Raw genomic sequence first — 25,756 nt, 5'->3', positions numbered from 1 at the left:
CAAGTGGACATCATGGTAAGTTCATCAACTGATGATTCTACACTGAGAATTCTAACACATAAATTACCTCCACCAGCATAACGCGACACATTGCATGTCTATGGCCAGCTTTAAGAGACAAGACTCTTGGTTACTAGGATAGGTAGTATTCTAAACTGACAAATGCATCCTTTAGAGCAGAATGGGCACAACACAGGACAAATTCTGCAATCATGCTATATGGCATAAATCAAAAAATGTTTAGTCACTTTAAGGGGTTATCACAGGAATATAGTTTATTACTTATCCACAGAAAAGGATATCACCACTGACACTTCTACCAATCATAAGAAATAGTGTCATTTGTCCCCTGTGTGAATGGAGAAGTGGAGTCTCAATTAGTTATAAACAATAAATGGTAAGTAAAGCTCAGTTTGAATATGACACTCCGGACACCCATTCTCTCAACCCCAAGTCATCATCTATTGATTATCAATATTCAGGATAAAAATAGCATCATTATCTTCCATTCATCAAATAACCATGTCAATATATCTAATAGAATAATCCTACATTCAAGCTTTTTCTTTCCTTAGGATCTCACCACAAAATTGTCCATCATACCACTGAGCATTGCCACGAACCCAAGTGCTAATTGTATGCAACCCACACAGGAGAAATGTGAAGAACAAGCATAAAACATGGAAAATAATGTTAAATAAATATAATTCTTTATCATTTATATATATTCTCTTTGTATTAGTCACTGGAGGTATTAAGCAAGTGATTCTTGGTTTAATGGTTTGTGGGGAAAACATTTGTTAATATACTGTTAATTCCTATAGATGTGTTCTGCTGGTTTTAATTATGAGAAGGAGCATTATATTTTATATATTATATGTGACTCCTTACATAGAATACCGTTTTTGAGCTGAGGGGGTGAGGTAATGAGTGTACGGTTTATGTCATCCAGTTGAAAAACCTACAATACTCAACTCTCGGTTTAGGTTCTACCCTAATACTATATTATAAAGCCCTACAAATATTGTCCTTAACCATCAAAGGGACATCTATTTATACATTATGTGATAAGTTTGTAGACATTTATCTATTAATAATTAACCAAAAGCTCAGCAGATACTTTTCTTCCCCTGAGAAAATGTGATGTAACCCACTTTTGAAAAACCATTACATTGTGATCCCAGAGATCCAAAAGATCTAGAATGGTCTCTTTCATGAGATCTGTTGGGCATGCATATCACAAATAATGATGGCTCTAGGACTGTATGGTCATCCTTTAGTTATATTCTAACTGTATATTATTAAAATAAACTTTATCTCTGACAATGCAAGAATCTGATGTGTCTGTATATCCATATTGTAGTATTAGCTACCTCAGGAAATAACTTTCCCACGGTTGGGTTAATCATAGAAGTTTTGTAAAATCAAAATTAAAGTTGTTTTCCAGCAAAGTACATTTTAATCAATAGATCTTGGAATAATAATTCCACAATTGGATGTGCTAAAAAAAAGTTCCTGTGCTGAAATAATCTTATAATTGTGCCCCTGCTATTTGCTATTTAATGTGTAAGGCTGGAGTCACACTTGGCGTAAGACAATACGCCACGTATTATACGTCCGTACTACGGCCGTAATACGGAGAAATGTTCCCAAAATATTGATCCATAGGCAGGGTGTGTCAGCGTATTTTGCGCATGGCATCCTCCGTATGTAATCCGTATGGCATCCGTACTGCGAGATTTTTGCGCAGGCTTGCAAAACCGACATCTAATGGATTTATGTGCTCAAATGTTCAGGAAAACATATATACAGTATATATATATATATATATATATATATATATATGTCATTGAGACACATATATATATATTCTGTATTTATATTTCATTCTGCGCGATATCTGTGAAAAGCCGGTAATTCAATTGCCGGCTTTTCATTTCTCCTGCACAAACCCGACAGGATATGAGACATGGTTTACATATAGTAAACCATCTCATATCCCCTTTTTTTTTTGCATATTCCACACTACTAATGTTAGTAGTGTGTATGTGCAAAATTTCAGCGCTGTAGCTGCTAAAATAAAGGGTTAAATGGCGGAAAAAATTGGCGTGGGCTCCCGCGCAATTTTCTCCGCCAGAATGGTAAAGCCAGTGACTGAGGGCAGATATTAATAGCCTAGAGAGGGTCCATGGTTATTGGCCCCCCCTGGCTACAAACATCTGCCCCCAGCCACCCCAGAAAAGGCACATCTGGAAGATGCGCCTATTCTGGCACTTGGCCACTCTCTTCCCACTCCCTGTAGCGGTGGGATATGGGGTAATGAAGGGTTAATGCCACCTTGCTATTGTAAGGTGACATTAAGCCAGATTAATAATGGAGAGGCGTCAATTATGACACCTATCCATTATTAATCCAATTGTTTGAAAGGGTTAAAAAACACACACACACATGATTAAAAAGGATTTTAATGAAATAAACACAGCGGTTGTTTTAATAATTTATTGCTCTCTCAATCCATTTCCAGGCCCTCGCTTGGCAAAACAATAAACACACAAGATACATACCTTCTGGTGAACCGTCTTGTCCCACGAAGTAATCCATCTGAAGGGGTTAACTAATATTACAGGCAGGAGCCCTGCTAATGCAGCTGTGCTTCGTGCTTGTAATTCCCCGGCGAATGAATGAAATGTAGGTCATTGACCTACATTTCCTTCAGTCGCGGTGATGCGCCCCCTGGTGGATGTCCTCATATGACCTGGAGTGTGGGAAAAAGTTCCCAGGCTGCAGTTCATGAGAACATCCAGCAGGGGCACATCACCGCGACTCAATGTAAGTACAGATCCAGCTTTCCTTTCAGCACCCGGGGATTACAGGCACGAGCGAGTGGTTTATCGCAGCTCCTGCCTGTAATATTAGTTAACCCCTTCAGATGGATTACTTCGTGGGACGAGACGGTTCACCAGAAGGTATGTATCTTGTGTGTTTATTGTTTTGCCAAGCGAGGGCCTGGAAATGGATTGAGAGAGCAATAAATTATTAAAACAACCGCTGTGTTTATTTCATTCAAATCCTTTTTAATCATGTGTGTGTGTGTGTTTTTTAACCCTTTCAAACAATTGGATTAATAATGGATAGGTGTCATAATTGACGCCTCTCCATTATTAATCTGGCTTAATGTCACCTTACAATAGCAAGGTGGCATTAACCCTTCATTACCCCATATCCCACCAATACAGGGAGTGGGAAGAGAGTGGCCAAGTGCCAGAATAGGCGCATCTTCCAGATGTGCCTTTTCTGGGGTGGCTGGGGGCAGATGTTTTTAGCCACGGGGGGGCCAATAACCATGGACCCTCTCCTGGCTATTAATATCTGCCCTCAGTCACTGGCTTTACCATTCTGGCGGAGAAAATTGCGCGGGAGCCCACGCCAATTTTTTCCCACCATTTAACCCTTTATTTCAGCAGCTACAGCGCTGAAATTTTGCACATACACACTACTAACATTCGTAGTGTGGACTATGCCAAAAAAAGGGGGATATGAGATGGTTTACTGTATGAAAACCATGTCTCATATCCTGTCGGGTTTGTGCAGGAGAAATGAAAAGCCGGCAATTGAATTACCGACTTTTCACTAACACCGCTGCATATTTCTCGCAAGTCACACTGCAGGTCCGTGTGGAATCCGTATTTTTCTCGCCCCCATAGACTTTCATTGGCGATTTTTTTGTGCAATACGCTGACAAACGCAGCATGCTGCGATTTTGTACGCCCGTAGAAAGCCGTATATTACGGATCCGTAATATACGGCTGATAGGAGCAGCCCCATTGAGAATAATTGTGCCGTATGTTATGCGAGTTTTACGGACGTAGTTTCTGCGCTCTTACGTCCGTAAAACACGCATGTGTGACCCCGGCCTATTAGCTGTGTCCTATGCGGAGCTGCTCAAGTTTTTTTCCTGTTGCACCTGAGGTCTGGACATTGCTTTGTGAGACAGGCTGATCCCTTCCACAACTTTCCCATTTTTATTCTAAGGACGTCCTACCGGTCGTCAAGGTCACCATGAATGCCATTATGCCCCTGGAGGCCAAACTAGATAGAAAACTGGAGTAATGAACAGCATTGCAACCTGCTGTGTCATATACCAGAACTTGCTTCAAAGTTGTGACACAAATTCTAGTGAGAGACTGCAACAGAACAGTGAGCAGTATTAACCCTGGGTTAGTGGTAAAAGGAGGTGTTAGCCATGTTAAATGCTAAATAATGTGTCCGCAGGGGAGAAAAGAGCAGATTCCCGAGCTGGAGCTGCTAGTTTGCATTGCAGCGCTTGCGCCTAGGACCACTTCCATCTTGCAGCTCACCATGCCATATATCCTTGATGGCCCCTGGTTACCGTAGTATAGTGGTGGGCCCCAACGCCCTATAAGAATTTAGCGACAAGCTGCAGAATTTCATTCAGCTATACCCTAAGACAGAGGCACAAAAGATTACTATTCTAATCAGTCAACTCACTGGTGCTGCACAGCAAGAGGCCAAGCAAACTGTAGAACCTGTGCTCACTAAGTCAAGAGACACCTTTGATTCCAGCACTACAGCAGAAATTAATATGAGGCTTTTCAGCTGTAAACAAAAACCTCAGGAGACAATAAGGGACTATGCACTAAATCTACAAGAGGACCTGAGGGCCATTTAGTAGACTGTTCCTGGAAGCATCCGAGAGACTGATGAAATGATAAAAGAGTAGATTATAGCATGCCTCCTATCCAAATCAACTGAAGTGCATTTGCGGATGCTATCTTTCCTAAACCGTGATATGAATTTTGCAAAACTCAAGGACTGGTCTATCCGTACCCTTCAAGAGTCTGCCAAATTGGTTAACTTGATAGCAGGCAACCCTACAGCACGAAATCGCCGGTTACCGCCAAGCAGTTTTACAGTTCCATCTGCACCAGCTTCAGTGAACAACATTACCTCAACGCTACAACAGCAAGTGAATGACTTGACAAAAAGTGTTGCTGTGCTACTCCAAGCAGTTAAGATTCTTAAGCTCTCTTGAAGACCTGCTGTGGTATTGACAAAAGTACCTGCCACCATCGCAAACAAGGTACGCAAAGGGACTGAAGGGCCACCGACAAGTTCAATCTGTTTGGCCAACCTGTCTGCAGATGGTGTGACAAAGCCAGTCACATTGATTTCAGGTATCAATTAAATGGGAAGGTCATGGGGCATCAGACCAAACCCCAGTAGTAAGGCCAGGTGTTCCCCAAGACCAGCAGTGCAAGTATGTTGGCTGATGTCCGAATGTTCCAGTCCTGATTGAAGGCATTCCTTTGATGGCCCTGGTGGATAATGGGTCTCAAGTATACAACCGTGTATCAAAGATACAGGGCTCCTGAGGACTTTACAAGGGATCCTGAAGATGAGATCCACTTATTGGCAAGTAATGGCTTAATTTTGATGTAGATGTGCTAAAAGGACTAGAGATGAGTGAACCATTCAAAGTTTGGTTCAGATTGGCAAATGTACCGATGTTCAACGAACGGTTCGTGGAACGTACCCATAACCCATTGAATTCAATTTGAGGTAAAACCAAATGTATACACAACACCTTATGGGGGGACAAAAAGTTTTCCAAACAGCTCAAATTAGGGGAGACACCAGGAAAAGTGGTATCAATTGACTCAGAGTTCAAATAGTATAGTTGCACAGCATGGATGCATGGGACAGGGCTTATACCAGCATTTCTAGCTTTAACATTGATCAGTAACAGGTGGATGAGTAAGTGGTGTAGGCTTGGTGCTCTGAGAGGTCTGCCAAATTCAGGCAGCACACATGAAGGAGACCCAACCTGGAGTCCAAACATTTCCAAAAATTAGGGGCAGACAGCAGTAAATCAATTAACCCACAGTAGAAATGTTATAATAACACAGCAGCAGTCAGGCATGGGCCATCTATGAGCCAGGATCTGATCCATCATTTACAGCTTTGAATTTAAGTTCAAAATAAGAAATGGACGAGGGACCAGTGTAAGCCTGCTTTGCTGGGAGTCATGATACCTTATACAACACTTCAAACTCCCCTTTTGCTCAGCCACTCTCAGGTGGCACAAATAACCGTTTGATAGACCACAAATGTTAGATCAATGTTAGGGAGCGGTTAAGCCTTCTTTGCTGGGAACCCTGATACCTCATGCAAGAGCTGAAACTGTTTTTATTTTCCAGCCCCCCCCCCCCCCCAGGTGACACAAATATCACTTTCGTAGACTGTTATTGGTAGAAAAATGTAAGGATAGTAACACAGGTAGTTGACTGGTCAATTGACCCACTGTAGAAAATTTTATAATGGCACAGAAGTAGTCAGCCATGGGCCACTCATGAAGTATCAGGATCTGGGCCAGCGTTTAGAGCAGGGGTGGGGCCTTACAAACTCTGCCCACAAAGTACATCCTGACATTTGCACTGGTTTCAGGATGTAATCTTTCATTGCATGCTCTTCAGTGTTCAGTAGTGAACACCGTATGTGTGCTAGCAGAGTAAGAAAAAATTAATGAGCTGCTTGTAATCAAAATACACCTCCCTGCACAAGAATGTGGTCCCTGAGAATCTGTTCGGGGGCCTGATAAAAGGTCATTGAGGGCCATAAATGGCCCTGGGGACTGAGGTTCCCCACCCCTGATTTAGAGCTGGGTAAGGGTAAGATTTAGAGGTGGGTAAGGGAGCAGTGTATGCTTTCTATGCTGGGAGCCCTGATGCCTCATAGAACAGCTGAAACAGATTTTTTCTCAGCTAGGGAAAACTCAGGTAGCAAACATCAGTTTTGTAGACTACTATTGGCAGAAAAATATAAGGATAGTAACACAGGTAGTTTACTAAAAGTAAGTGCAGATCTGCTGGTCTGGAAGCCCTACTGCTACAGGCAACACACATGAAGAAGACCCAACTTGGATTATCCACATTTCAAAATATTTTTGTAACATACCACTAAAGTGGCATAATTTTCCATGGAGTAGAAACAGGATAATAGACCTCTGACACACCTTCCACTACAGGCAATCCAATAGATGGAGACCCAATTTCCACAGAGTGCAAACAGTATAATAAGCCATTGACACACTTTCCACAACAAGCAACCCACAAGATGGAAACCCAGCTTGGAGTCTCTACTAGTGATGAGCGAGCACTAAAATGCTCGGGTGCTGGTTGCTTGGGTCGAGCAGATTGGAATACTCGGGTACTCGGCCAGAACAACGAGCCCAATGTAAGTCTATGGGAGACCCGAGTATTTTTACCGCAATACCTCCGGGGGTCCTTTTAAGGTCTAAAAACGTCTGAAAATGATGGAAACACTGCTCAAAAGACACAGGGGCATCATGGTGATCGCCCCTGGAAGCATACCTGACTCCTAGTTCACAGCTGTAAAAAAAATTTTCAGAGATTCATGCAATTTTTCACCGTGCAACAAAAAACACACTAAAACGAAACCAAAACAGATTTTGCTGGGAAATATGTCAAGGCAGATCCTTTGAGGGTTAATGACTTGCCTGTAAGGCCAAATATTTAACCCCAGATCAAAAATTTCCTCCTCCACTTAGTCTTAGTTCAGACGCAGCGTTTTTGAAGCGTTTTTCAACTTTAACATTGCTTACAACCACTACAAATGCATTCACTGGGAAATGTCATTGTAACATTTAACAACCCTAGCTGGCCATGTGGTGAGTGACACATAAGCATGAAAATTAAAATTCACTTCACAGTATGCATTTTGTACTCCGTACTCCTTTGTTTTACACATTGGCAGCAAAGCCAGCCCTGCTGCATAGTCAGTCATAAGCACCCCATTACACCTTGGAACCCACATATTGGATGGGCCCATGAAAATCCACTTCACAATATGCATTTTGTACTCCGTGCTCCTTTGTTTTACACATTGGCAGCTAGTCCAGTCCTGCTGCATAGTCAGTCATATGCACCCATTATGCCTTGGAACCCACATACTGGAAGGGCCCATGAAAATCCACTTCACAATATGCATTTTGTACTCCCGTACTCCTTTGTTTTACACATTGGCAGCAAGGCCAACCCTACTGCATAGTCATATGCACCCCATTACGCCTTAGAACCCACATACTGGAAGGGCCCATGAAAATTCACTCGTATTTTTTAATGGTATGATGGTTCCCTCTTTGCAGAATTATTTATAGGAGAATTTGGCAATTTTATTTGCCATGTTTTTAACACTAATGTTCAGATACGGCTTTAAATAAGGCTAATACTTGGAATACAATGCAATTTTATTTCAAACTACAAAATTCAAGGAATAGTATGATTGAATAGTATGAGTGCGTACACTTTTGTATATGTTAACATACAAAGGTTAATAAGTACATATAATGATTAAATACATATAGTGATTACGTATATATGAAGATTAAATACATACAGTATACTTTCATCATCCAAAAGAGGCTTTTAAACATCATCCGCCTGGAATATCAGAGAAGCAAGACCAAGACAGAGAACACCTGGGAGATTACCTACACTGCATGGGTGTCCCCAATTATGCAGGTATCAGCACACTGTACATGTACAGGTACCCCAGTTTTGGCATCTGTCTTAGTCATATTTCTATGGTCTTATATAGTGATGTACACTATGTAGTAGCTCTAGTTTCACTCAGACCTTCAAGTGGCTAGCTTTCAAGTTTGTATGAAACTGAGATTACATGGAGTCATCAGATGAGGGGGCATAAACCCCTAGAAAATAAAAGCCATAATGATTTAGATCAAACCGCCACAGGCAGAGTTTCAGTAAACCGTAATATTTTACAATGACAAACAGCAAACATATAGAGGCTTAGAACTGTTTGTGAAGTGAATAAACAAACATTTCTTAGGATTGTGTCACCATGAGCATTGTCTGTCACATCTGTAAATGTTTTACAAGAAATGCAGCTATGCGATTGAATGCATTCAGTATACAGTATTTTAATCTGGATTCTAAATCGCCATTTGTATATTTTAGGCAGCCAAAGTTATCACTCTCAAGGAGAGAAACTAATATAGTCGACAAAGAAATATTTGTAATAAACTACTGAGCCAAACTAACAGCATTGCTTTATTAAATTTATATGAAGTGTATTGTGTCCAATGTGAGCAACCAGGCAACACAAAAAGGAGCTTTTCAAGTGAGCTCTTTAAGGTACACAAATGTTATGAAGTGTTTGCCAACAAGGATGCGGTTTCAACAATAAGGGGTAACTTTTTTAAAAATATACTATTGCCATCTCAGCCCCCCTTGCTCAAAATTTTATGGCCTATAAAAGTACAGAACACATTCACCCAGGTCATGTCGTCGGAGATAAGGAAGAGACATTGCAGGAAAGAGTTAAGAAGTAGGCCTAATTGAGGGGTGTGGGTCTCTGAGACTTGTAATGGAGGGCATGAGCTGAAAAACAATTCCCCAATGTGGGGTCCTTTTTTACTAAATAAAATAATCAAAGCCCCCTTGCCCAAAATTCACTGTACAGAGCACGTTCACCCTGGTGATCTAGTGTCAGTTAAAGGACTCATTGCAGGAGACAGAGTTAAGAAGTATGCCCAATGTAATGTAATGCCCAATTCCCCAATGTGGGGTCCTTTTTTTACTAAATAAAATAGTGCCATCACAGCCCCCATGCCCAATATTCACTGTACAGTGCACGTTCACCCTGGTGATCTAGTGGCAGGTAAAGAAGAGACATTGCAGGAGACACAGTTAAGAGGTAGGCTCAATGTAATGTAATCACAACCCTTCGGTCTGACATACTAGACAGCCGAAAAACATGAAGAGATCCAGAAAGTAATTAAAATAAGGCTTTATTCACGGAAAAAATTATATCCAGTGCCACAGTGCACAAGCACCTAAACAAGAAGTGGGGGGCTACCACATATAACTTGCTAAAAAGCATATTCTGCAGTGTACAAAAAAGTAACGATGTATATGAATAAGGTATATTACACTTTTTGTTGCCTCAGCATACACATAGTGAAATCGTTACATATAAATACCATTTAAAACAGCAATCACCATATCTACCTGTGGCTGGCCCGGCTTCCCACCTCACCCCAACGCGCGTTTCGCAGATAGCTTCTTCCGGGGGCGTGTCTGGGGCAGGGGAGTGCAGAGTTTTTATCGCGCAGAGGCACCAATCAGCTCCGGTGCCGGTACCATGTGATGGCACGTGTTGCCAGGTAACACCAGGTAATTAATGGCGCATGCGTCCTTTCTTCCCGTGTCCCAAGTAAAGGCCACTTCCGGACCTGCGCTCGATGGAACGCTTGCTGGATCGCAAGCGGTCCAGTGTGGAGTGCATCCTGAAGTGAATAGGACGGGGAAAGGCGCATGTGCACTACCCAAGTGCCGTTAGCCATGTAAAAAGATGGAAGACATTGACACATAGGACCATATTTAGGGAAGAGAACTACCGTATTAAGGGGACCGCTATTTAAAGAAAAAGGGGGTAAAAGTGGCGCTCTCTGTGAGAGTCTGTGATCGCTAAACCGTGGTTCTAATATATTTATACATACCATGGTGTGTACCGGTGCGGATATAAGTGCAATTACCATATGTGACAACAAGAGCTACTATTTTTCTTTTCAATGAAGACAGCATAATATACAATATTAATAAATAGTGCTTTATTGATATATAAAACTCCATAATACTATCAGTGCCATAATTAAAGTGACGAGTGCTTAATAAAAATTACTGTGAAATATTGTTAACTACAATACTTAAATTAAAGTGCATATGCGCGGTGTAAAGTCCGCATCTATAGTCTATTCCTGATCAGGGACACAAACGCGGCTAATGCCCATTTCCCACATATATATTAACAGCCCCCCTCCCTTTTATCCATCCCATCAATTGGACCTGAGGATACCCAAACTACATGATTTGGAACTGTGTCATCATAATATATACAAGGAAATTTCTATGTATGACACATGGAGAAGTCCCTACAAGAGAAAGAAGCAAAAAATATATGAAATATACATAAGTTGTTAGTATCTCGTTCAAAGATCTTTAGCTCTTGGAGATAGCTTGATATCCGTTTCCACATCTTCCACCATTTCTTATTCTCCGATGTTTATCTGGTAATAAAGGGCATCATTCCTATGCAGCGTTTCGTAATGGAACAAAGAAGGCAACAGTAAAAATCACATGTTCCTATAAACCAATAAAACAAATGTTAAAATCATAAAACCATAACATTTAATTATTAAAATTAACGAAATAACTGAAAAAACCCATACCCTATCCCATAAAAGGATGTCTCTCCTAGTATAAAAGTGAAAATTATGTCCTGCCAAAATTCTAACAAATTATAGAAACAAGGCAAACCCTAAATTCTCATTAAGGCCTTGTGGGGTCATTGTCCCCAGCCTGTAGATTACTTGGGACACGGGAAGAAAGGACACATGCGCCATTAATTACCTGGCGTTACCTGGCAACACGTGCGATCACATGGTACCGGCACCGGAGCTGATTGGTGCCTCTGCGCGATAAAAACTCTGCACTCCCCTGCCCCAGACACGCCCCCGGAAGAAGCTATCTGCGAAACGCGCATTGGGGTGAGGTGGGAAGCCGGGCCAGCCACAGGTAGATATGGTGATTGCTGTTTTAAATGGTATTTATATGTAACGATTTCATTATGTGTATGCTGAGGCAACAAAAAGTGTAATATACCTTATTCATATACAGCGTTACTTTTTTGTACACTGCAGAATATGCTTTTTAGCAAGTTATATGTGGTAGCCCCCCCACTTCTTGTTTAGGTGCTTGTGCACTGTGGCACTGGATATAATTTTTTCCGTGAATAAAGCCTTATTTTAATTACTTTCTGGATCTCTTCATGTTTTTCGGCTGTCTAGTATGTCAGACCGAAGGGTTGTGAGTATATGTTTTGGAAGTGCCAGTCAGATAATGAGGACAGGGATTGTTTAAAATCATGTAATGTAATGCCCAATTCCCCAATGTGAGGTCCTGTTTTTACTAAATAAAATAGTGCCATCACAGCCCCCTTGCCCAAAATTCACCATACAGAGCACGTTCACCCTGGTGATCTAGTGGCAGGTAAAGGACACATTGCAGCAGACAGACTTAAGAAGTAGGCCCAATGTAATGTAATGCCCAATTCCCCAATGTGGGGTCCTGTTTTTACCAAATCAAATAGTGCCATCACAGCCCCATTGCCCAAAATTCACTGGCCAATAACAGTACAGAGCACATTTACCCTGGTCATCTTGTGTTTCTGGATGATGAAGATAAGGGGATAAGGAGGAGGATAGCAGCAAACAGACCAAATCTGGAAGCATATACCCATGTGTGGTTATGAAGAGGTGATGAGAATACACCTCCCCAAAAGATAGAATGTATTTGAGGTTGTTTCACTGTTTTCACTTGGTGGTGTACAGAAGTCTTTCCCAATCCAGTCCTTGTTCATTTTTATGAGAGTCAGCCTGTCAGCATTTTCAGTTAGTTAACAGGTGGATGCGCTTTATCTGTTATAATTCCACCAGTGGCACTAAAAACCCGCTGTGACAGTATGCTAGCAGCAGGGCAGGCCAGGACCTCCAAGTCATAGAGAGCCAGTTCATGCCAAGTGTCCAGCTTGGATACCCAATAATTAAAAGGCGCAGAGGAATCACAGAGGACGTTTGTATGATCTGCAAGGTACTCCCTCACCATATTCCCAAACTTGCACTTCTTGTGACAGCACCCCTCGCCTCTGTGCCGTCATGATGGGAGGGTCTGAGAAAACTAAAAGAGGGGAGAAGTGGTGGGGTAGCTCAAAGAATTGATCAATTATTTGCTAAATATCTCATATTTGAAATACAGTCAGAATTTATTATGTGCATGTGCACTTTAGATATTGCGTTTTGACCTTCAGCAGTGCTGGCTTCTCCCCTCTTTTTGGTCTGAGAAAACTGTCCCAGAACTTTGCCATTGTTCCCCTGCCTGAGCTGGATTGTACTTCTGTCTCTCGCTCGGACTCCTTGGTTGTACAACAAACTCTGACGTCAGCTGCCAGCATTCTCATATGGGAATTTTCTAAGTAATTCCGCTACAAGGAACCTCTGGTATTGCAACATTTTAGTACACCTCTCTGCCTCTGGTAGAAGAGATTGAAAGTTCTCCTTGTAGAGTGGGTCTAGAAGTTTCACCAACCGGTAATGAGTGTCATCCAAAATTTTTATAATGCGAGGGTCACGTGAAACGCAGCGCAACATAAAGTCAGCCATGCATGCCAGACTGCTAACAGGCAAGACTTCCGTGTCCTCACCAACAGGACGACTGACCATGCTGTCCTCCTCCTCATCCTCTTCCTCCATGTCCTCAGGCCATCCCCATTGAACAGACGGTATGACAGCTGTGTTTGTAGAGCTGTCTATAGAGCAAGAAAGTAGCTCCTGTTCTTTCTCCTTCTTCTCATTGACTACCAATCCACGTTGAGAAGACATGAGGTTGGGCTGAGTGTAATCCCCCTGTATGGTTCCTTGCTCCATGTCATCGTGCTCTGCCTGCAATGCATCCTTCTTAATTGTGAGCAGAGAGGTTTTCAGAATGCTGAGAAGAGGGATGGTGAGGCTAATTATGGCTTCAGCGCTGCTCACCATCTTGGTGCAGTCCACAAAGTTTTGGAGGATGGTACATATGTCTGACATCCATGTCCTCCTTATGTGTTGAGTCTGTACTGAATATCAATGGCTTTGTTGATGTTGGTAGTCAACAACTGCCCTCTTCTGATCACAAATCCTTTCCAACATATGCAGCGTAGAGTTCCAGCACATGGGGACATCGCACACCAGTCGGTGAGCTGGAAGCTGCAAACGCTGCTGAAGCATGGCAAGGGTGGCTAAAGCTGTAGCTGACTTTCTAAAATGGGCAGACAGATGGCATACTTTCACTAGCAGATCCATCAGCTCTGGGTAGCTTTTCAGAAAACGTTGAACCACGAGGTTAAGCACATGGGCCAAGCAAGGTACGTGTGTGAGCTCACCTTGCATCAGAGCCGCCACCAGGTTATGGCCATTGTCACACACGACCATGCCTGGCTGTAGGTTCAGCGGTGTCATCCAAATATCTGCCTGCTCTTTCAGCGCTGTCCACAACTCTTCTGCATTGTGCGGTTTGTCACCTATGCAGATTAGCTTCAGCACAGCCTGTTGCTGCTTGGCTGAGGCAGTGCTGCAGTGCTTCCAGCTTCTGACTGATGTGTTGATTTCAGAGATGGAGGATGAAGAGGAGGAGGAGGTGCAGGAGCTGTAGACTGTGGGGGCAACCCTAATTGACATAGGGCCAGCAATGCTTGGCGTGCGGAGGATGTGTTCCATCCCAAGGTCCGACTGGGTCCCAGCTTCCACTATGTTAACCCAGTGTGCCGTCAATGAGATGTACTGTCCCTGCCCACAAGCACTTGTCCACGTGTCCATGGTTAGGTGGACTTTCTCTGTAACAGCATTGCTGAGGGCACGGGTAATGTTGTGGGACATATGCTGGTGTAATGCTGGTATGGCACACCAGAAGAAATAGTGGCGACTTGGGAATGAGTACCTTGGGATGGCCGCCGCCATCAGGTTGCGGAAAGCTTCCATCTCAACTAGCCTAAAAGGCAACATTTCGAGCGCAAGCAGAAGAGAAATGTTAGAATTTAGGATTGTGGCCTGTGGGGCGTTGGCTGGGTATTTCTGCTTGCGTTCCAAAGACTGAGGTATAGACAACTGAAGGCTGTGCTGGGGCAAGGACGTGGACAGGCTTGATGATTGTGCTCCTTGACTGAGGGCAACAACAGGTGCAGGGCTAGATTGATCTTCACATGCACGGTGTACTGGGGATTGGCTTCTACGCAAAACAGTGGAAGAAGCAGTGGTGTGACCTACAAACAGTGGTCCTGGAGCCTGGGGTTCGGCCCACAAAGTCGGGTGCTTTGCTGCCATGTGCCTGATCATGCTGTTGGTGGTCAGGCTGGTTGTTTTGCTACCCTGTTGTGAACTCTGTTAGTGGGCTCCCTCTTGTGGTCACAACTGGTACTGTGTGTGTGTTGTCTTTGGGCTCCCTCTGGTGGTTTTGTTTATCTTCCTGCAGGTTGGAGACAGGATCAGCTGTCTCGTTATCCACCAGTGAGGTTTGCTATTTAGCTCAGCTGCAACTTCACTTGTTGCCTGCTGTCAATGTGTTCAGACCTATTCTGATTTCATCTGACTACGTTTGGTCTCAGTCTTTCCAAGACAAGCTATGTTTTGCTTTTCAGTTTTGTTTCTCATCAGTTATCAATATGTGCTCTGTGTATGATGAGTTTAATCCAGCTTGCTAACATGTGATTTTCTGCTTGCTGGTAGCTCTGGGGTTCAGACTTGCTTCCCTCACACCGTTAGTTGGTGTGAGGGCTCGCGCATTCTCTGAGTGGATTTTTAGAGGGTTTTTTACTGACCGCATAGATCCCCTTTCTATTTTCTGCTATCTAGTATTAGCGGGCCTCCTTTGCTGAATCTGATTCATCTCTGTGTTTGTACTTTCCCCTTAACTCACCGTTATTATCTGTGGGGGGCTTTTCTATATCTTTGGGGTCATTTCCCTGAGGCAAGGGAGGTCTTGCTTTCTCTCCAGGAGTAGCTAGTTTCTCAAGCTGCGTCGAGACGTCCAGGATTTTAGGCACGTTCACCGGCTACCTTTAGTGTGTTGGTTAGGATCAGTTTTGCGGTCAGTCCAGTTACCACCCCCCCAGAGCTGGTCTATTGTTTAGTACTTAGCAGGTCAGGTTTTCGGATCCTCAGCCACTGGGATCATAACAGTACAGCAGGCCTAGTGTTAATGCATTGCAGAAGCGGGATAAAGAGAAGCCTGGAGTTTTTTTTTGTTTTTTTTTCTCCTCCTCTGCTGCAGTGTGTCTAGCTTGTCTAGCTTCTCTCCTCCCCTTAATCTTTGTGTGGCTTTGAGTTCAGCTGCAGACATGGATATTCAAAGTTTGACTTCTAGTGTTGATCATCTTGCTGCAAGGGTACAAAGTATTCAGGATTTTGTTGTTCGCAGTCCTATGTCAGAGCCGAAAATACCTATTCCTGAGTTAATTTCTGGAGATAGATCTAAGTTTCTGAATTTTAAGAACAATTGTAAGTTGTTTCTCTCTTTGAAACCTCGCAGCGTGATTGGGTCTCTAAAGTCCACCAAAAATGCTGGGCGGAGACACCAGTTACCATCGAATAATCCCGGAAATGCTCGGTGCTTGGCGAGTACACTGAGTACACTGATACTCGGGCAAGTAACGCGTAGTGGCGAGCACGTTCTCTCATCACGTCTGATTTTTTTGGGGTTCCCCCATTTTAATAGCCAGTAAAGGCTAAGTATACAATTGTGAGCTGATATTATTAGCCTAGGAAGCTACATGGGTATAACCCCCTTCCCAGGCTATAAACATCTGCCCCCAGTCGCTGGCTTTCCCTCGGCTGGTTGCAAAAATTGCACGGGAGCCCATGCACTTTTTTCCGTAAAATTATCTTTTATTAATTAAATACATGTGTTATGTGTCGAGTTCCCACCGCTAAACAGGGGGAATCTCGAACCATGTCTGCTGCGGTCTCCCATTCTACATCAGCCGCAGTGGAGCCTGCTCAGTGGAGAAGTCGGCCTGATACTGTGCAAAGGGTTACAGATGCCTTTCCAGTCTCTGCTTTTGTAGCCAGCACTGGTCAGCGGCGAGCAGGCTTTTCTGGGACTAAGTCCTGCTTTGCACACACTGAACATGCCCATGGGAGGACCTCTCATTGGAGGTCGGGGGTCATGCGCTCAGGTCCTGTAGCAGCTCCTATTGGACCACTAGGAAGGTCCTTGTCTGCTGCAGCTATAAAAGGTTTGGATGGCTGCATGGCTATGCGCTAGTATCAACCTATGTTATGAGCTTTGCTATCTTGTGGACATGTATGCACGTGGTCAGGGTTGGCTGAAATAAGCCCCTAGAATACCGGCACCTCCGGTGAGGAGTTTTGTGTGTATGGATTCAGGGCTGGCGTAAAGCCACTAGAATTCCGGCTCCACCGGAGAGGAGTTGTTCGTGTGCTAGGATGACTGCATGACCACTCTTTGCTTTTTGCTCAGTTAGGTAGCTGTGATCCTCTGTAAGGTTAACAGGGCACAGCGTTTTCATATCTTTGCGATTCTGTGAAGTAACAGAGTTCGCTAATACCGCCGCCATTGCAGCAGGTTGCTCTCCTGCACGGTGGACCCCGGGTTGCGAACGCACCTATTTAACATATATATTTACTCGGTGCATTCCGCCAGCCCTAAAAGTATACTAGTGCCAGGGTCTGGCTAGTAATGGCGGACAAACAGTGATTGCAGGGGTACATCCAGCAGCTGGAGTGCAGGTTGGCGACTTGAGCGTGCAACCTCAGCTGTGGATGTAACCACAAAAGCTGTTCAGGCTGCTAGCGTGGCTGCAGCAACTATAACCTCTGCCACCCCTGTTCCGACCTTATCCCATCTCCCGCTGCCAGAAAAATATTCTGGTGACAGTAAGACCTGTAGGGGTTTTGTGAGCCAGTGCGGTATACACCTGGAGCATCTGGCTGCATGTTTTCCCACAGAGCGGGCAAGGGTGGAATTTATAATCTCTCTGCTGTCGGACAGGGCATTGGAGTGGGCTACACCGCTGTAGGAGGACGACGATCATGTGGTGCAGAGTGCTTCTCGGTTCTTGAGCACTCTGAAGCAGGTCTTTTTAGGACCTCGAGTCACCCACGATACGGCGCTCCAACTGCTGGCATTGACTCAGGGGTCGTCCATGGTCAGCCATTTTGCCATCCGTTTCTGGACTCTAGCCTCTGAGCTGGAGTGGCCGGATAAAGCTCTCATCCTGGTATTTTGGAGGGGGCTGGCTGACCATGTGAAGGACGCTTTGGCCACTAGGGAGATTGCCGCCACACTGGAGGAGCTAATAACTGTACCCACTCGTATTGACCTCCGTTTTAACGAGCGGAGGTTAGAGCGAGCCCAGTGTAGGCAGAGTATATCCACAAAAAAATCAAAAGATAGTCAGCTCACCTGAATATCAGCTATTCCACACCTGTTCCTGTACGGAAAAGTTGAGCACAAAGTCCACAGAAAAATCGATGAATCCAGCAGGAATGTAGTAAAATCAGTAAATTTATTTCTTCATTATTTTAAAAAGGAAAGGGTTGTATCCTATGGTACACCACTTGTAAATAAGTTATAGTTTCTTACAGCATTATGCACACATGGCAGCGTTCTTCCGACGCGTTTCGTCTAACGTCTTAATCATGGTCATGGAACGCTGCCATGTGTGCATAATGCTGTAAGAAATTATAACTTATTTACAAGTGGTGTACCATAGGATGCAACCCTTTCCTTTTTTAAAAAAATGAAGAAATAAATGTACTGATTTTACTACATTCCTGCTGGATTCATCGATTTTTCAGTGTTAGCAGAGGTTTTGGCTGGCTCCCACCTTCGCCAAACCTTCTGAATCTCTGGTCCAGGCGCCCGAGTCACATGAGGCCATGGAGGTGTCACGAGCAGGATCTAAGTCCCGGACCGCTCTCGCACCCAAGGTCTCTCATGTCTGCCGGCAGTCAGGACATCTTGCCACCAGATGTCCCCAGCGGTCGGGGAAATGTCAGAGTCTAGTGGTAGTAGGCGGAGGTACACTAGACACAGCAATGTTTGCCTCCGAATTATCCTGTATGGGGACAATTACAATAGGCTCATCCACTCATTCGGTAGAGCTTTGCATGGATTCTGGGGCGGAGGGCAATTTTATGTCATCTGCCTTCGCCCAACGACACGCAATACCTCTGGTGATGCTCTCCCAACAAGTGACCGTACAAATGGTGAATGGGTCGATACTGCCCTCACAGATTACACACCAGACCATCCCTTTTACTCTATCCATGTCACCATCTCATCAGTAAATTATATCTCTGCTCGTCATTCCTATTTGACACGTGATGGTGTCTCCGCAGCTTACTTTACATGCGTTTGCATATTTCCCATAAGGGATGGGGGCAGTGTTCTGGATCACTGCGTTGAGAAACACGTGATGGTGTCTCCACAGTGTTGGATGTTTTGGTCTCCCCGAGGTCATTCATCTGTTCCTTCATAGCCTTTTACCAGGCACTGCTCTTAATAGCCAGTTTCCTACTCCACACTGATGAGGGGCAAAAACCCCGAAACAGCTGTTTGTGGATGGATACCATGCTTGGCATAGGTGGTCTTCCTTTATTGGATATTCTCCTTTATTGGATGCTGCCCTTCCCGTGGTTGTTCCTTCCTGGAGAAAGGCCTGGCTATTCATTGCTTATGTTGAGAAACACGTGATGGTGTCTCTGCAGCTTACTTTACATGTGTTTGCATATTTCCCATAAGGGATGGGGGCAGTGTTCTGGATCACTCCGTTGAGAAACACGTGATGGTGTCTCCGCAGTGTTGGATGTTTTGGTCTCCCCGAGGTCATTCATCTGTTCCTTCATAGTTATCTGGGTAGTCACCGACCATTTTTCTAAGGTGGTGCACTTGGTTCCGCTTCCATGGTTGCCTTCTGCAAGGGCATGTTCGTCAAACATGTTTTCTGTCTACATGGCATGCCTGACAACATTGTCAGTGACCGGGGTCCTCAGTTTCTGTCTTGGTTCTGGAGAGAGCTCTGTTGTTTACTCAGCATTGAGCTGAATCTCTCTTCTGCAAACCATCCTGAGATGAATGGGTTGGTAGAGAGGGCCAGCCAGACTCTGGTGACATACTTGTGACATTTTGTTTCCTCCAGGCAGGATGACTGGGCATCTTTGCTACCTTGGGCGGAATTTGCTTTTGAACAACGCCGTAGCTGACTCTACCGGGCAGACTCCATTTCTCCTTAATTACGGCCAGCATCCGCGTGTTCCTGTGCTCATGCCCGTGTCATCCACTGATTCTAGGGTGGCAGACTGGGCAGTAGAGGCACGTGACATTTGGAACCGCACACAGCATGCCATCCGGGCCTCCAAGGAGAGAATGAGGGTTTCTGCTGATGCACACTGGCGCCCCGCTTCGACCTTTGCTCTTGGCGACTTAGTGTAGCTCTCTGCCCATAACATCAGGCTGCAAGTTGAGTCCACTAAGTTTGTGCCTCACTACATAAGCCCTTTCAAGGTTCTGGAACAGGTCAACCCTGTGGTCTACTGTTTGGCTTTTCCTCCACGCCTTGGTATCACTGACACTTTCCATGTATCCCTCTTAAAGCCAGTCTATATGTCCCGGTTTTCTGAGTCATATACCGGGGCATCGGGTACGTCCACGGATAAGTACGAGGTGAATTCTATCTTGGGGTGCAAGGTGGTACGTGGCAAAAAATACTATCTGGTGGACTGGAAGGGCCACAGCCCAGAGGACAGAGCCTGGGAACCTGTGGAGCACATTCAGGCTCCGCTGCTCATTGCAGCCTTTGAGCGTAGCAAGGCCCAAGGGGGGCCCTAGGAGGGGGGTAATGTTAGGTGTCGAGTTCCCACCACTGCACAGGGGGAATCTTGAACCATGTCTGCTGCGGTCTCCCATTCTACATCAGCCGCAGTGGAGCCTGCTCAGCGGAGTAGTCGGTACTAGCGTCTCACTTAGCCTGATACTGTGCAAAGGGTTACTGCTTCCTTTCCAGTCTCTGCTTTTGTAGCCAGCACTGGTCAGTGGTGAGCAGGCTTTTCTGGGACTAAGTCCTGCTTTGCACACACTGAGCATGCCCACGGGAGGACCTCTCATTGGAGGTCGGGGGTCACACGCTTAGGTCCTGTAGCTGCTCCTTTTGGACCACTAGGAAGGTCCTTGTCTGCTGCAGCTATAAAAGGTTCGCAACTAAAAGGTCCTAAAACTCAACTCAAGCTTGAGTCCATTAGTTATGCTCTGAACCCAGTCACTATTTGTGATCATTAACCATGCTGGAAGGAAGGCCGACAATCTCCCCCCATGGGGATTGCGAGTCATTGGACAGGTTTCTTATGCTCTCTTGAAGAACGCCTGAACATAAAGCCCATACCTCTCCACTTTTATCTTCCCATCTGAAATGGTCTCTAGTGGGTGATAATATGCGTCTTCTTCCCTGACCAAACTTTTTTCTATTGAAAGGACGTCGGTAGGATATCGACAATAAATTAGGGAATTTCTTTTTGTCATCCCCTGCTTTATCCAGCAATTCATCCAGGGCTGGACCAAACAGAAACTCCCCCTTGCACGGGATAGCACAGAGTTTTGACCTTGTTTAGATGTCCTCCGACCAGCATTTCAACCACAAGGCTCTATGGGCCACGTTAGAAAGTCCTGCTGCTCAGGCCGCCATTCTATCAGAGTCAACTGAGGCATCCAATAGTTAGGCTGTGGCCTCCTGAATCACTGGCAGGGCACTCAGAATTGTATCTCTAGGAGTCCCTTCCTTTAACTTGGACTCCAATTGGTCCAGCCAGACCATCATAGATCTGGCCATATAAGTTGCTTCTACCACTGGTCTTAGGGAACCGGCCTCCATCTCCCAAGGTCCCCATGTCCTCAAAAGGTAGCTAGGCTCTTTTTGATGCCTTGGCCACTGCAGCATCTAAATTAGTTGCTTTGTCCCAGGTGTTGACTGCCGGGTCCTCGAAGGGGTATCTACATTTAAGAGCTGGTGGTAAAGAGCCCTTCTTTTTCTGGCTATTTCCCTTCCCAGAAAATTAGCCTCTGGATCTTTTCGTTTATTGGGAAAGACCTTCGCTTCCTCTGATCCAGCCCACTGAACATGATCTCCTGCATGGATAGCTGTGGTTTGGGTTCCGCTATGCCCTTCGTTCCCCTGACCGTTTTTACCAACTTATCTACCTGGTCTAGGGGCAGACAGAAGTGGGCAGAGTCTTCCTCTGACGAAGAGGATGAGGGAACTGAATCGTAGGAGCCCTAGTCTTTCTCCCTATTCTGCTGAAGAATTCGAGTCCAAAGGGGCCTTGTATTTTAAACTTCCTGCTTGAGACAGGGACTTCAGGGATTCCCTTACTTCTGCCCTGACCATCTCGTTCAGGTTTGCAGTAACATTAAGTGATTCTTCTGCTACCCGAGGGAGGATAGTAAAAGCAATATAGTCTATCTAGACCTAATGCCACTCCACCCCTTCCCTTTCCTTAGACCTCACCGTCTGCTGGATACAGGGGGTACATAACTTTTTTGGGCATGAATCTGGTAAGGGGACTTCACAGAGGGCACATTCCTTGTGTTTTGCCTTACCCATGCACTTCTTCCCTTAAAACAAAAAAAATAAGGGGGGACCATGTCACTGAGTGAACATTCATGTAGATCACTTACCAGTGCCTGCAGTGAATAGGTACCGGGATGTGAGAGGGGTTTTTCACAGTTGATGCTCCTGACCCCTGCCTGGAGGAGCTCTTACGACTGGACTGGTCACTCCTTCTGTCACGCACTTTATAATTAGGCTTCTGCCGCACCTCCTCCAGCAGCTGAGGCTGCTGCTGATGTTCACTTTCCATCATGGACAGACAATGAGGCCAGAAGCATGGGTCCGAACCTGGAAAAATTACAAAGTAGAAACAGAAGGTGCTCCAGCTCCAATAAAAGAGATTCTTTATTAATGGTTAAAATCCAGTGACATAATAAATCCTTGCTGTAATACAAATGTGGGGGTACAGAGCCCATGCAACGCGTTTCGATCGCTGCCGATCTTAATCAATGCATGCTTCAACAAAGAAACAGTGACTATTTTATAAAAATAATGAACCAATACAATGCTGAGTTCAGATCACATGACTTGTACCACAGATTTGGCAAATGAAATAGTCCTGCTCAAGCAATGCAAAAATGGAACATTCATATAAATTTATAAAACATTAAATACATGAAAAATTATTATGATTGAAAAAAAAAAAAAAACCCCCCCAAAAAAAACATAGAAAAAAGAAAAGAAAAAGGGAAATGGAAAGTTAGCAATAATGGTACATAATTTCATTTTTTCTGTTTAAACCACCAGGGTGTCTCGTTTGTAAATTATACACCCAAAACGCTTCCCTAGTTAGCAGACGTCTTTTAATGTCTCCACCTCGTTGTGGTAAACTAACTTTCTCAATTCCCTGAATGGTCATGTTGGACACATTACCAGAGTGATATACATTAAAATGTTTGGCAACAGCTGAAGTATTTCTATTTGTGGCGTTACTACTGGTGAGATCCCTTAAATGCTCCGTTATTCTGGTTTTTAATTTTCTTGTAGTGCATCCAATATAGGATACATTACACACAGTGCAGTCTACTTTATAGACAACATTGCTGGTATGGCAATTAATGAATTCTTTAATTTGATAAGTTTTTGTTTTTTCTTTATTTTGAAAATTATTTTTAGTTAGCGCATGACGGCATGTGCTACATGCGGTAACGCCACATTTATAGAAGCCTCTACATTCTAACCAGGTTTTCGAAAGCGATTTTGATGGAAGAGAGCTGGGAGATAGGGAGCTGCCAATAGTTGGCGCTCTTCTGGCTACCACATTAAGACCATCTTTTAAAATTTCAGAAAGTGCATCATCTTCTCGCAAAATAGGCAACCTGTTATGTATTATCTTTTTAATTTCATTAAATTCGGTACTGAATTGAAAGCAAATATATGGCTTTTGTTTAGTTCTCTCTTTTTTGTTTTTATTTTCCGGATTAAATGTTAGCAAACTGTCTCTTGATTTATTATTTACTATTTTATGTGCTCTCTTTAATGTCCAGTTTGGATATTTTCTTTCTTTTAATCTGGCTTCTAATCTTTCGAATTCGAGATCCCTGAATTCCGTCTCACTACAATTTCTTTTAAGCTTTGTATATTCGCCTACTGGAATCGATTTGATGGTGTGCCTAGGATGGCTACTTTTTGCATGTAATACTGTGTTCCCACTAAGGGGTTTTACATGCGTTTTACTTCTTATGATTTCATTTTCCAGGCCCAAAAGAACTAGATCCAAAAAGGATATCTCATTATGATTCCATTTATAGGTGAATTTAATTCCATAAGTATTGGCATTAATGTATTTAATAAAATCTGGCACGGCAGATACATCACCCCCCCAAATTATCAGGGTGTCATCTATGTATCTGCCGTACCAGATCAGGGACTCACAGAATGGATTGTCAGTGGAATAAATATATTTATGTTCCCAAAAGGCCATCGTAAGGTTTGCCATTGAGGGGGAATATTTCGCCCCCATTGGAACACTGGTTTTCTGTCGGTATATTTCGTTTTCAAATGAAAAAATATTATGTTCCAATAAAAAAAACGCAACCTGTAGAACAAAATTTATAAGATCCTGAGTACATGCGCTATGATGTTCTAAATGAAATTGTAAAGCTTCCATGGCTAGCGTGTGTGGTATGCAGGTGTAAAGTGACACCACATCACAGCATAGCCATGAAAAGTTTTTTTGCCATAATTTGTTAGAAAAAATTCTTAGTACTTCTCTGGAATCCTTTATATAACCAGGCAATCTAATTACAAGTGGTTGGAGAATAGAATCCAACCACTCGCACAGATGTTCATTCATAGAACCAATCCCAGCCACAATGGGCCTCATAGCAGGCAAACCTTCTCCTTTGTGTACTTTTGGTAATCCATAAAGTATGGGCATTTTTGGACACGGAACATACAAATATTCAGCCTGTTTTTTATTCAAAACACCCAGACTGAGGCCTTCATCAATGATACTTTGAATTATTTTATTATAATCTTTAGAGGGATTTCCCTTCAATTTTCCATAAGTTTCATTGTCGTTCAAAAGTTCCAACATTTTTTCTATGTAATCTTTTTTGCCCATGACCACTATCATGCCCCCTTTATCACTTTTTTTGAAAACAATTTCTTTCATATTTTTTAACTCTCTGAGGGCTTTTCTCTGCTTTGATGTAAGATTTTGATTTCCTTTCTCTTTATTATTCATTTTTTTATCCTTTAATGTTTTTAAATCCTTCTCTATTAACTCTTGGAATTTATCCATACAATCTACCCTAGATTGTATCGGATAGAAGTAAGGATTTTTCGTTTTCAGAGTTGTTGATTGATTTTCACATGCATTACTCATTGCACCCTGTGTAGACAGATCTTGTAAACACAGGAGCGCTAATTGTTCCTTAAAATCCATATTAGTGAATTCATTAATTTGTTGTTTTGTAATGTTTTCACTAAATTCATCCTCATTTTTAAGAAAATGTTTTTTTATAGTAATGTTACGAATAAATTTATTGACATCTAAGATAGTCATGAACAAATCAAATTCTACATCTGGCACAAAGTTCAATCCTAAAGACAGAACATCCAACTGGTCATTCGTTAATTTTGTAGATGAAAGATTGACCACAGTGCATTTAGTTATTTCTTTTGCTTGCCCCTGTATCTGGTTACCATTTTCGGAGTGTTTTTTATGTTTTCTCCCACTCCTTCTTTTCCGTTTTTTGGCAGTCTATATATTTTTCTCCTGTTCTCCCACGTGTTACTCTCCACAGAAATATCCGATGTACTTGCATTTGCATCTGAGGACTCTGCATCTGATGAAAAAAATCCAACCTGCGGTTTTTTGATCGTTTTTTTATGAGCTGAACCATTTTTTAAAATAGATCTCGGGGATTTGTAGATTTTGTCCCACTGGCCCCATTCATAAACCTTATCTGAGGCATAGTCTTTAAGATCCCTCTCAAACTTGCGTTTTTTTCGCTCCATGATTTCTGTTTCCAATATA

The sequence above is a fragment of the Ranitomeya variabilis genome, chromosome 4 (assembly GCF_051348905.1).
Source record: "Ranitomeya variabilis isolate aRanVar5 chromosome 4, aRanVar5.hap1, whole genome shotgun sequence".
NCBI classification, from domain to species: domain Eukaryota; kingdom Metazoa; phylum Chordata; class Amphibia; order Anura; family Dendrobatidae; genus Ranitomeya; species Ranitomeya variabilis.
This window is presented reverse-complemented; position numbering follows the sequence as displayed.